The 13,896-nt window shown below is 39.9% G+C and overlaps 1 protein-coding gene across 2 annotated transcripts in view; it reads left to right on the plus strand.

The window, feature by feature from the left end:
* Nucleotides 1-2,935: 2,935 nt before the first annotated feature.
* LOC104934401 (protein APCDD1) overlaps nt 2,936-13,896 on the plus strand; it is a 42,307-nt gene continuing 31,346 nt past the window's right edge. For both annotated transcript variants that reach the window (XM_019257445.2, XM_027289422.1), the window contains exons 1-2: nt 2,936-3,056; nt 3,419-3,529. The gene's annotated coding sequence lies outside the window, so the exon portion shown is untranslated. The remainder of the gene's footprint in view (nt 3,057-3,418; nt 3,530-13,896) is intronic.

Raw genomic sequence — 13,896 nt, forward strand, 5'->3', positions numbered from 1 at the left:
AAAAAAGAAACACTGGTCATTACAACTAAAGTCAATTAGTTATGATTAATATTTGTTATTTTATTAGTTGTTGTTTTTTTTAATCAACCAATTCTGATACATTAGCTGTAATTTGACACCAGCAGTTGGTTTCAGTTCAGCATTATGTTGCTAGTAGCAACAGTTTAACCGACATTGTTACGTCCACCATTTTGTACGTAGGTTTTTGTTTTTGTTTTTATTATTACTGGAGCATTATTTGTAGGTACTCTTTAGCTTCTTCCTCAATCAGTTTACTGCCAACCAAGCTAGCCATTATACTACTAGCTGTCTGAGGATAATGTCTCTCAGTTTTGGTCATTTCCATTATTACACTTGTAGTGTAGTTGTAGTGTGCTAATTTCAACAGGGTAATGTTGTGTAGTGTCGAGTACGGCCATTGTCCACTTAGGCAACATTTTACCGCTTTTTCTTTTTTTCTTCTTCCGTGAGCTGTGTACCTTGGGTTACTGGCAAGATTTGACTGCCAAAATAAAAATATAAAACATTTGTATAACTTACATTTGTATATTGTATGTATTCACCATAGCTACTTCAACCCCAACAGCTTCATGGGCTGGCATTTTTACAATGACTGTGGCCAAAATTAGCAACCATTGTTTACCTTATACTTTTATGGACTTGATTATTGCATTTCCTCTGGACTTGATGTTGATCTTTCCAATTCAGTGTTCAGTTCATTGTTACAATACATTGTCTTAGCTATTGTTAGAAGAATCTCACAGTACTCTGATTTGTACCCACTATCATTTAATCCGTTGTCCAATACTGTCACAGTTCCTTCCAATGACAACTTAAAAGACTGCTAACTAATGTTTAGCTTGCTGATAGCTTTGCACCTACATTGTGAGGACAGGAACTTAGTATAAAACTTAAAATAAATAAATAAAGTTCAATCAGTTCATTCAAAGTCAACTTTTAACACTTGGCCCTTGTGTTGTCTTGCCATGCAGATGCTTTTATCTGCTGAGGTTTTAAGATATTCATCTTGTGTTTATGTCATAAAGACGTACTTTCTTCCAAAGAAAAAAGTCCCTATGAAAACTGCGACAGCAGTTTTGCAGGTTCATTGCATTTCACACGGTGCAAGATGGGTCTAATCAAATCTTGGTCACAATCTGTGTCAGCCTGTACAAGATATATTTTGAGGTATGTCAGATTGTGCGATGAATGTCTGGTGAAGAAATGCAAGCGGAGACATGTCATCAACTTGTGTCATCCATCTGCAGCACTAAAAAAAATGTTTGGCCTGAACACTTTTTTTATTATTTTAATGGCACTAGATCTGCATTCTGTGTCATTTAATATTATATTCAAGTTTGTTAGTTTTTAGACTTTGGCTGCAGATATATTGTGAAAATTGTCTGTATTGTACTGAATCACTGCGTAAGTTTCAGAAATATCTCCAAATCAAAACTATTCGCATGGCTATAAAAACACTTGTTCTTTAGGTGAACTAACCCTTTAATTGATTTATTCCACTCCTCGTCAACATCACTGTTCGTACAGTTTGATTTAAATCCTGCAACACATCCTGTTACATTCAGATCTAAACCCATTCAGACACACTGGAAACATTAAGGGTTTGAGACCCTCTTTTCTTTCTTTCTTTTTTTCTCCATTTTTCTGAAGAGACTTCGAAAAAAAAAAACGCCCACTCCAATCTGCATTTGTGGGTTGCTGGTTCACATTGAGGCAGCCGTCTAATGAGAAGCATTCCTGCCTGAGAGAGGAAAAGATGGCCAGTCTGCAAGTCCTTTAATTTTCAAGATTTGTTCCTTTGATTTTGGCCTCCCCCCTAATCACCCCACTCCAACGACAGCAGGTTGCCTGTATGTGTGTGTGTGTGTGTGTGTGTGAGGGGGGATTCACACATGTGGTTTTGGGTAGTCTTCAAGGGCAGGCCACATGTTACTGGAGTTGCTATCTGCTTGGCAAAGGTGGTGCTGAGGATGAAATGTGATAGGCGGTGTTTTTTCTCTCTCTCTGCCTCTGTCCCACAGCGAGGAATGCAGACAGTTTGGTTGGGGGGTCTGTCATTACTCCCAAACAGAGAGAAATCTAATGTTGTCATAACTGACGTCGGTGATGTCTGGCTCCTGTGCGTATGATCGCACACAGGTCAGTCCAGTGCAGAGCTGGGAAACATCTGGCGACATTAAAAAACACCTTCTTTTTTTTAAAGACTTTAAACTTCAAAAGGCAACCAGACACAGCACAAGATCCAAAGGTACCAAAGGTAAAATAAATATTTTCTAATTTGTCCTGGTGGTGACTTATAGGATGTTTCCATATTTTTAATGACATACAAGGCAAAGGATCCTGCAGTCCCCAAGTGAAGTAAAAAAATCCGCACTATAATGTCAGCTTGTTCCAACACTTAATCAAAGTGTTTTTATGGCTGCGCCAGATGTCTTGTGCATCATTTTATTCTCATATCCTATAATTTACTCTGACATATTTGGTATCTTTGGAAACTCTGAGATCCCCACAAGAATATAAGCTTCATATCTGGGGTTTTGAATAATGTTTGGCCACACAACATGAGTTTGCAGCAGTTCAAGAGTTCAAGAGGTTAAACTAATTGTTAGGGTAAGGCATACATTAGTGTGAGTGCATAATTATTACTGTATCACTGTATATTTGTGATGCTGCATGTCATTTGTAATAACCAAAACATGGTATATATTTTATACGACAAAAACACATTTTTATTACATTTAAAGTAGTGCAGCCACGGTGGATCCACCCTCATATCTTCTTAATGTTGATCTATGTCTAATGAGAGATAAGATGAACTGTCTGTTGGACACACTTTCCCTAAATCTGCTGTGTTTCTTTCTATTTGAGTTAGTGAATATCCTACATTTCCCAGAAGGCATAGAGCCAACTCTGCTCCATTCAGCTGTGGTCTGCAGGTGTTTTGAGGTTTTCCAATCAAGTCATGCCGGAGGAACTCCAAAAACAAACTGTCTTGTGGCTGCGTTGTGTTAAGGAGGACACTTTGTCTTCTACAGGTGATTTCTCTCACTCACAGTTTTTAAGGATGGTTATGTTTGCTGTGGACTTTCAGAAACACTTGATTGAAAGCTCCAGAACAGCTGCTAAATGAACCTTTATGAGACTTTTTTTCCACTCACTGTTTTCAAGTTAAATAATACACTTTGAAGTGCGTAATGGGATTTACCCATAGTTTTTAAATACATATTATACATTGCCTGCTTTCAGCTCTCTCACATGGTCTTCTTCATCTGTAGATAAAGTTGCTCAATCCGATATCAATTCATTGACATGCAGGTTCAGTAACATTGCACCTTCAGCACTTCTTGTATATGTAAGAATTTATTATGAAAGTCCACTTACTAGTTTTTCTTTTCAGGAGCTTTCATCCATGTGATGCAGTCTTCATCAGCAAATGAAAGATTCATCGCCATGTCAACTGAGTAAACTTCACCTGCTGAAAAACAGCTGAAAGCTCCAGAAAAAGCTAGTAAGTGAACTTAAACTGGATTTCTTTGTGTCGTACTATTATTATTTGAAGACTACACTTTCATTTTTAATTGCCTGTGTGTCTGAAGAAGGTTCAAAGCCGTGATCACAAACAGACGTTGTTTAGTTAATTAGCTCTGAGTGTGTTTTGTCATAGATGGCACATTATTGTAAAAGCTGAACTCACTTGTTTAGCATCTGCCTGGAGATGAAGCAATATCAGGACCGATCTAAAAATGACAGCCAAAAACATTGTTTGGATTTATGCAGTCTTTTGACTATGTCTCTGTTTTGTTTGCTAAGATCAAAGTATTGGCAATTGAAGTATTTCAGGTCTGAACTTGTTTTCAAAGTTAGTGTGTTTAAAAAACATTGTCACATGCAATCGTGACTTTATAGAATGAACTCTGTAGATAATTAAAACTTAAAATAAGGAGTCATTGTGAGGCACTGGACCAAGCTGTAAACACAACACTGAAACATCACCTTGTAACGCTGATAAGCTGAATAACAGTTGCCTGTTTACCCATTCGACAGACATGGAGCAACATTAGCATTTATTTGGGGTGTTTCTAACCACTATAATCTCCTTTAAGCTCAGTTTAGGTGGAGAAGTCTCCACCTTTTCCTGAGGGAAGTATTTGGCTCTTTAGCTGCTAAATGCTCCACTATGTTCACACTCGCTGACTTTATCTGGCATTCTGTGCTGGGCGGGTGAAATACAGAGGGTTTATAGTTTAGATAATGAACTATGGGTTCAATGTGGAAAAAAAAATGGAGCGCAAATGACACAGTTTGCAGTTTTCAAGCCACACTTGAGGACCAAAACTGCACCGTGTCGAGCTCTCGTTTCAACCATAAATGAAGTATTTTGATTTCTGACAAAAGACAGGAAGTTAGGAAAGAAAGGTATCAAAAATTAGTTATATATCAAAGAATATATCAAATCTATGACTTAGGACAGCAATCTTCCTTATGTTAACTGCTTTTTCAATTTAAACAACTGCTTGCTGCATCTGGAAACGCTGTGAACCAAAACAGTAAAGATGCGACCAGTGAAACCAAAACAATAAGCTGAAAGATGCTAAAATACTCTGTAGAGCTGAGAGGTATTAGGTTCATCAGTATACTCCTTTCACGGTAGCATTTTATTTTATATATTGTAAAAACTATTAACAAGTGCAGCTTTAAGTTGGAACTGGAACATGATTTATGTTTGTGTCCAACAGATAAAAATGAAACAGAAAACAATATTAATGATTTTCCTCCTTGATGTCTGACTTTTTCTAAAATTGGTTATTCGTCTCGGTTAAAATAAAATGCTCCAGTGAAGTCATGACTTCAGCTTCGACAGACTCATAAAATTAGACTTTTTGGAAGGAACATCAGCCTCCACAACCTCCAAATGACAGTCTATCTCCACATGTGGCTTTGTCAACAACATTTACCAGAGAGGTTCTTCATCCAAACACTGAGTAGTGATAATTTTACCAGTCTTTGGGTTGGTGTGTTTGGTGCTTACTGCATGGTGAAGCAGCCGGCAGAGCGAGACTCCTGCGGGTCAGAAGCCTCAGAGCTGTGGAACAGATGCACACGATTAACTCGGGCTACTTCAGATTAGTCGCCTTTTGAAGTTCAAGTTCCTTTTTTTGTGACATTTTCTTTTGGAGACCAGTGATGCCTTGTAACTCGAGACGGGGGGGAGGGGGTTGGGTGAGCTGGGAGCGAGCTGGGGGAGGAGGTGGCGGCGTTGGGGTCTTTTTGGGTGGTCTGCTTCAGAATGAGGAATGTTGAAAGTTTGCCTTTGAGCTCATACAGATTGCTCTGTTGCTCAGTATCTGATTTGGCCACCAAAACCCAAAACCTCACCTCCAAACGTTGAGCCTTCAAGCTACTGAAATGCATCTGTGCAGTATACAATGAGTACTATAATTTAATATCGAGACACCAGAACCAGTATTGTTTGCAAAAACAAAGTCATGTGGGAGTTTCTTGGCAGCCATGGGAAGAATGACTTATTTATAAAGTTTCAAACAGATAAAAGATTTAACTTTACTTATTCCTTTTATTTAAAAAAGAATAATTGTGATGGACAGTCAGGCGAACAAAAGCAAAATAATTTTATGACTTTATTGAATTATGATATTTGAGAAATCAGTTTCCTGCAACAGTATATGAATAAAAGCATTTGGCCTTGGCCACAATATTGCACATATTTTCTGTTTTATTTAAGTCTAATCATTGTTTTGAATCCCCTGCAAAGCCTCCACATCTACCGTCTGTATGAACTGCTCATATGATATCAACACCAGTGTAGGAATAAAAAAATCTTATGGGAATAATAAGCAGAGATCATTTTGTATTTTTAAATATAACCTTTTAAGTGTACTCACTGGATCCAGACCTTTACATGCCATTTGCCCTCGATTTATCATTCCACTCATCTCTTCTTTTATGGAATAGCACCACATATGTTTAAGTCAAACACCCCTGAAATACAGCATGATGACAGGTTGAATGCCGGTCTGACTTTTGGTCAGCATGTGAACCCGTGCAGTAGTCAGGGTGCGTTTCCACAGGCCTAAGTGGCTGCAGGCTGTGCAGGATAGATAGAGTATTAGAGGACGGTGATTAGGATGTCTCCTCTCTCTGGATAATATTTGTTGGATAAAATGGAGCTTAGCTGATGGGACGCTGATGAGTTTCTTATTGATCACACAAACAGGCCTCTAAATATTCGTCTCTCTGAGCTCTAATAACTTCCTAATGGAAAATAATGGAGGCTAGATGTAAAGATACGTCAGTTCAGTTTTTGTGATTCATTAATTTCAAATACTGTCAAATGACAACACTGTATGATACAGCAGGACATACGGTATCGAGCTGCACTGCAAATGAAGGGTTCTTTCGTATCCGTGACGTCACCCACAGGTTTCTTAAGAGCTGTTGTGAAGCTCAGATTTATCTTGAATTAGACATGAAACTATGGATTTCATATAACACTACAGGTAAAAATTTTTTCCCAAATCAAAGGGCAAAGTCATGACGTGTTTCTTTCACTGGAATCACTGACAACATAAAGAAGTGACGGGGTTTCCGTGATGTCACTTGGAGGTTTCTGAAGAGCCGTTTTGAAGCTCCATCTTGGCAGGAAATTAGCTGTAGAGACCACAACAGTTTTTTGTACCAGGCTGTAAACATGTTTATTTCTGCTGTGGGGTTTGACATTTTAACATGGGGGCTTCTGGAAACTTCTGTTCTGTAGGCAGGCTCAAGTGGCCGTTTGAGGGACTGCAGTTTTTTTTACACTTCTTCGTTGGCCTCGCTTCATTTAGATAAATGCCACAAAAAGATGTAGGTATATATGCAAACTTTTTACAGACTCAAGACATGCAGCATTCCAGGCTGTCACCTCCTTCCAGTCTCTACTTAATCAACCACAAAAAATATGTTTTTATTTTTAACCCATGTCTGCACAGAAGATGAGGAGTGACACCCACAGAGCAGGTGGTTCGGGTGACACTGGAGCAGCACATGGAGGACACTTGAGTCAGAAGTTAGAGGATTAGTGTCCGATATCAGGTGGAGAGCCCAAGAAGTTTCTATTCCCAACATTTTTTTAAACAGATTGTTCTCAAACTTTAATAAAACTCGATTTCGATTTCTCGATTTTATGCCATCATCATATAATTCTGTTGTAGTGGAGGAGCGCCACTTTCACTTAATTCATATCCACAAAATTGCGGACATACAGTATGTATGTAAAGTTTTTGACACTCACCGATGTCATATGTGTCCTGGTGAATAATGTGAGCGTAGGACAGTATATGGAGTCAATACTGCATTGTGTTGTTAATTCATAAAGCATGTATTCAAAAAGCTTGGCTTGAAGAAACAATGTCACAATGTTGGGGACTCATTCATCCTCTTTATATAAATCTGATCTGCATTTATTAAATGGAAACCAAATGTTTCCAAATAATGGATTTTGGACTTGGCTTAAGCATATGCGTGACAGAATATTTTTATCTGTGCTGTGCAACACATTAAATAAAGAAACAATACAGAGCATAAGCAGTCTGTATGTATTTATCTGCACAGGACTTGATAGGCCTCATAAATTAAACAATGATGATGGAACGCCACGTGAAAATAATAACATCAGTTCTCTATAAAAACCTGATGGAGACATGACTGCATCCACCTAAAGCAGCCAAAAAGAGTCCTCCATTAATAAAATGATTGTTTTATGGGACATAATCTGTATAAGAAATCTGAATGAGATTTAAGTAATGCATAATTATTTTAAACCCTCCAACAAAATAAGTCTATAGGCTTATAAGTGTTTACTCAAATCTGCAGCTGCACTGCTGGTTCCTTTACAAAAAACTCCTGATCACAGGCACTCTGACAGATTATGAGGCAAGTGTTCGAGATAGTTCAGTATTGTCCAACATTTTCCTCGGTCACTCCTCCCATCTGTTTCCAACCTGCTGGAGGTACCAGACAAAAACGACCCTGCCAAGAGTTCGAGTCAGTGAAATGTTTGAAAGTCCATTGCCTCGCAACTCATCAGTAATGAAGTGTTTGAAGCAGGGTGAGCTGCAGAGGGAGGAGGGGAGGAATGAGATGCTTTAAGGCCCTGTGACAAATCCTCTGCAGGTTTCTAATGGCTGAAAGAGTCATACAACACTTTGGCCTGATCATTAATAAACTCAAGTTCGAGGCTTTTCTTAATCAGCATCTTCTAATGTGACACTCGGACTTTACTCAGTATTTCACTTTGGATGGTGACGGTGAGGGAATCACATCTGGACTCTTCGATGGGCGGACAATGTTAGGTTGCTAAAGTAAACACAGAGATGTTTTCCAGTAGAAATTAAATCATTCCCACCAGGATCAAAACACTGTTGTCACAGATAACAGTAAATACAGTCGTGCCATCGAACCATCATGGTATGGCGGTCACAGTTGGGTGCACGCAGCTGCACACAAACTACATGCTAAGTAGACTGTTGCACGTAATGTAGAAAGTTCACAAGTGAAACTTTTAGCCACACGTCATTAATAAGAAGCACTGAGGTTAGCACCGCAAGCTCATCCTTCAAATCAGATGTTTGGGAACAATTCGGGTTCACGGTCAGCAACAACAGCAATGAAGAGAGAGCTGTCAGTTAGACAAGAACGGCACATTGCTTCACCGTTGTACGGTTCGTGAATGGAAACACCTTGAACATATAACGCTCATTTCACAGCAGATAAAAAGAAACCTCATCTATTTTTGTTTTGTTTCTTTCCTGCTGTACCGAACACGCAACAAACCTCTGTGTGCCGTTACACCCCTAGTTACAGATATGTTTTCCACTAAACCACCAAAACCACAAAATAGTTTACATAAGGAAAGTAGTCTGAGATCAAAGATCCACTATAACTAACTGTCAGAGATTTCAACTGGTGCAGAACTTAAGTGATGAAAGGCGAATTTTAGGCACTCAATAAAAATATAAACACTCTTGTTTTTTGCTCCCATTAAAGAGAGTTGGAGTAAAGGCTCAAAGATTTCTTCAGTGCACACAAAAGTTTTTGTTTCTTTCAAATTTTGTTCACAAATTTCCATTTTAAGCAGAGCTCCTACGCCCAAATCAAATCCTGATATGCCACACCTGACAGGTGAGGGATTAAAAAATAAAAGATCCCTCTAAAATGTGCAAATTTCTCTTTTAAAGAAGACATTAGACACTAAACTGTGACTATTTCATATCAATCTACAGATACAGAATTCTTTTTTTCCCAAAGTCAAAGGCAACGTCAGGACCCTCTCTACTCTGAACAGCTACTCGTGTCTTTCGTTGACAGTTTAAAGAATGAATGGGGTTTCCGTGATGTTACCCACAAGTTTCTCAAAAGCTGTTTTGAAGCTGGAATATCGAGCCAGAAGAAGATTAGGGCGAGCGAATAGTTCAATGCATAATAAATGTCTTTATGAAGTGTAATGTGCCAGTTTTATGCTAAAGGGGATATCGGCTTTCCAGCCAAAGGGATTTTATTACAACCTGGCAACCCAATTGTTGTTTTTATTAATGACTTTCGTAATCTGTAAAGCACAAGTAGCCCTCAAAGCCCTCACTACCAACTTATAAACATTTTATAAAGGATGACTTAACGTGGTACCGCTAAATGTTTATGCACTTACCGGCAAATCAAAACCACCTTGGAAAAAAAAAGAAGCTTGAACAACAAGCAGTAAAAAACTATTTGTGAATCCAGCTCACAAATGGGGCTCAGGTTTTATGTCCTTCACACTCGCCCGTTGTTTCTGCTTCACATTCAGCGTTTCGATGCACAAAGCACCACATACCCGCACAGCAATGCATAGAAGAATGGGGATTACCCAGCCCTTGATGTTATGCAAACAAGATGGAGTGGAGAGGAAAAAAATCCGGTTAGTTGGACACCATGGAATCTATTTCTTGAACCCAGAATAGCAAGATCTGTCAGGCTTTAAGTCCTAATGTACTGCAGCTGATCCCCCCAGCTTTCACAGCCTCATCCCATCTTTCAATCATACGATTATAACAATTTCTTAATGGGACACAGACTCCCCGAGTCTGTTAAGGCCTCCAGGCGTCCAAATCATATTGTTCACATTTAGCTTGAAACAATCTGAAGATGACAAAAAGTCTGTGACACACACACACACTGTTCCCATCAGGCAATGGCCAGGTTGACAGTGAGGTAATGATCTGCACGTCGTGCTCGCAGTTTAACCCTAAAGAGCAGATAAGAGTTGAGGAAGGACATTTGTTTGTGGTCTTTGGCTGGATATAAGGAAAATAAGGTTAGATCTTCGGAAACTTTTGGGCAGATAACTGCGGAAGCTTTCCATCCAGCGTTTAATTTTAAATCTGTTCAACAACCAGACAAAATCTAGCTCCAGAAACAGAGATTGCGTTAGCCAAACTGACTATGGTCCATGTCTTTTCAATATGAAATTTGGTATTTGTGTTTTCCCCAGACAGTGTTTCCTTGCCGACTGATGGCGAAGTCCTAAAGGTTGCGTTGCTGAAACAAAACACCTACCAGGACAAAGTTTGCCTATGGCACAAGAACTGCAAATCTGTCCCAATTTTTTTTACAGTGTAGTTTCAACACAAGGGCCTCACTTCACCACCTGTATTAAGATGAATGATTGCAGTAACTCTCTATTTTAAGGTAGTATTTAGGTAGATAATCTCCTTTTAAAGGGCGACTGTGTAAGATTTATCTTAATCTAGTAGTGTAGTTCAGTTTGCAACCCCCTCCACTCACCCTCCCCATTCATAGCACGAGGGAGAAACTACGGTGGCTGTGCTGGTTGAGCAAAACAGAATATGTCTATATCTAGAGCCAGTTTATCCCTGCTGGGCTACTGTTCCTGCTATCGTTCTGTACGTCAAAGCAATCTCTCATTTCATTCATCAAAGAAACATGTTCCTCAGGTTCACCATCCATACTCAAGACATGTGTTGGGCAAACACAGGCGGCTCCATTGTGACCTAAGAACACATTTAAAGATGTTTTCTGGGTCACTGAAGCAGAACTCAACACTCTCTCAGTCCCACACACACCTGAGGATAAGAAGAGATTGTGTATCTAAAAGATTTCTGTAAACATGACCTTCATGGCCAAACACACACACACACACACACACACACACACACACAGAAGGAAAAATGAGAAAGCTTTTTCGAGCTTTGTGGAGTTGTATTACACACACATCCACCCAAAAATGCAAACAGGCATGCGTGCACATACACAGTGACTTCTGGGAGAGTCAGACACCGCTGAGTGGTTGCATTGTCGATGACAAGCGCCCGTGAAGGAAGGACGGGCTTCCTGTCTGTGAGCTTGTTGTCGTGGAGACAGCAGGGCCCAGTCAAATAGATTAGCCCAGATCCTTTTGATCTTTAAGTGGGAAACCAAAGAGGATCCTTAAATTGGCACCGCTTTTCCACATGAAACAAACCACTGGCATAGTTTAGGAGTTTTCCTGTCAACGACTTTAGTCTGACTCGATGCTCGCTGGAAAAATCTGCATTTTAAAACTCTTAAACTGGCATCTTGTAGGTTTGGTAGCACAACAGTTTGTCTGCGTGGAGCCAAACAAACTGAAAGGCTGTGGAGGAACTGGGGTCAAAGTCTAAATCACTATTTATTTTTCATGAGCATGGCAGAAACAGAATTATTATGTCAATGAAGCTCTTTGGTGTCGTTGTCTGACACAAATCTCTCTTGGGCACTTTGAATGTAAAAGGGTAGCTAGGCTAACTTGTCAACGTACTATAGGTGAGTTAAAGAGACATTTTGTAACTTTCCTACCATAAAATAACAGATTTGAAGTCATTTTCATGCTACACTGACTTGAAATCAGGTAAATTGTGTCTCTCATTCCCAGTCGTCTGTTTCTGAACTATGTAACTTTGTGACTACGATCACCCAGGTAGAAGTACATAACACTTTACCGCGCTAAGTCAAACAACACCAACTATTTCATCAATTTTGGCCAGATAACATGACTTACTAGTCCAACAACAAGAACCCCAGCTCTGTATTTATTTCACAAAAGTCTTGCCAACAATTACAATTCAGCCCCAGATTTACTCTTGTTTGGCAGCTTCTTGCTCGGCTACTCCCTCATCTTCCTCTGTCAAGGATTCCTTGTTTTCACCTTCTTCATTATGTCCGTTGAAGCTGCTGAGCCCGGTTACATTGCTCTGGTTCTGGCACGACACCAGCTCTACTCCTTGTCAGCATTCCTCCATGCTCTGGGCCTGAAAACCTCCTTTTCCTGGTGGTCCTAAACACTTGTGTTACAAACAGTAACACTCCCCCGGTGCTCTGAGCTCACTGACTGTAGCAGCTCGGCTAACAAACTGAACTAGCAGCAGCTATAGTTTGCAGCAGTTTACTGTCCATCAAACGATCCGGTTTCACCAAAATCAGCGAAATAGTTGGTTGTGGGTGATCGTACCTGGAGCACAAAGTTACATAGTGCTGAAACAGACGTGATTCACCTGATTACAGGTGAGTGTAGCATCAATCTGTGATTTTAATGGTAGGAAAGTTGCACAACGTTGCTTTAATAGAGCTCTTACTGTAGAAGAAATGTTGTTCTTGGTAGCCTTATGGTCAAGACAAATGTCTGTCCATTTTTTGCATGTCCTCCCATCTCCCCTTGGTCTCCACGTGATGTCATGCGGTCTTTGTACCGGTAAGCAAGGTCGTAGTATTTCAAAGTTGTCAATACGTCTCTGCACCAAAGTCAACAACACAGACTCAGATTAAAAGTGATTCATGTCCTGCAGCTCATTTAAAACCTCTTGAAATTCCCCGGCAGCAGCCTCACACACTTGTCACTCAACAAACTGCTCTCTGTATTTGTCCTCATCTTTAATAAACACAATCAACTCCCAGTCGTTTCTGTTTATCCTCCGCTCAGTTCGATTGCCCTCCAATCAAAACATTTGGATCATTCCATTGTATGTAGCATCTAGCATCCGTTACCCAGCCGTTGTAACACCCTGCTTTTGTTTTACTGCATAAACAGTTATTTGACATGTAAGATAAACATGTCATGTCATGGCTGCCTCACAGAGGGTCGGAGAAAGATGGTGGAAAGACTGACTTTATTTCTGCCATAATCCTTCATTTCTCTCCAAGCAGAAAGAAACGGGAAAACATCATTTTTAAAAAGTCAGATTAATCTCACCGTCTGTGGCTTTCTTTGCTTTCCATGTCTTCTCAGCTACATTAACGTCCGAGGGAAATTCTCAATGTGTACGCCTTTATGTTTTTTGTGGTGTAAGACCGAAGACGGAGCCGCGTAGGCCTGCTGCCAAACTCTACAGTGTCACACGAGGGTCATAAATCAAAACTATTATGAGGTTTGTGTAATGGTACAGTACGAGCGGTTACGGAGAGTCATGGGGGAGACGGATTTGATTCAGCTTGTGTTCTGTCATCCTGCTGATGCTGGTGTGGTTGTTGGTGGCCTGGTGGTCAGACAGACTGTCCTTCAAACACAGGACTCTGGGGTACAAAGCCGCTGTGTCAGCAAATATTCAGCCTGCTGAAGTGTCCTTAAAGGAAAAGTCAACCTGGAAAATACATTTTTAACAACCTTTGGAGATGTATAGAGTCTGTTTTATTACTTTTCTGGGGCAACTGGCAACAATCGAGTTTGATTGTTACCAGTTGAACTTTGGTATTAATCACAAACACATAAACGTCAGTGTTCATCTCCTTTCTAGGAATTCACTGCAAAACAAACAAACAAAATAACAAAGCCGCCGACTGTAGCCTCAATATGTTGTTTCAGTACAGCAACAA

The sequence above is a fragment of the Larimichthys crocea genome, chromosome II (assembly GCF_000972845.2).
Source record: "Larimichthys crocea isolate SSNF chromosome II, L_crocea_2.0, whole genome shotgun sequence".
In the NCBI taxonomy this organism is placed as follows: Eukaryota; Metazoa; Chordata; class Actinopteri; family Sciaenidae; genus Larimichthys; species Larimichthys crocea.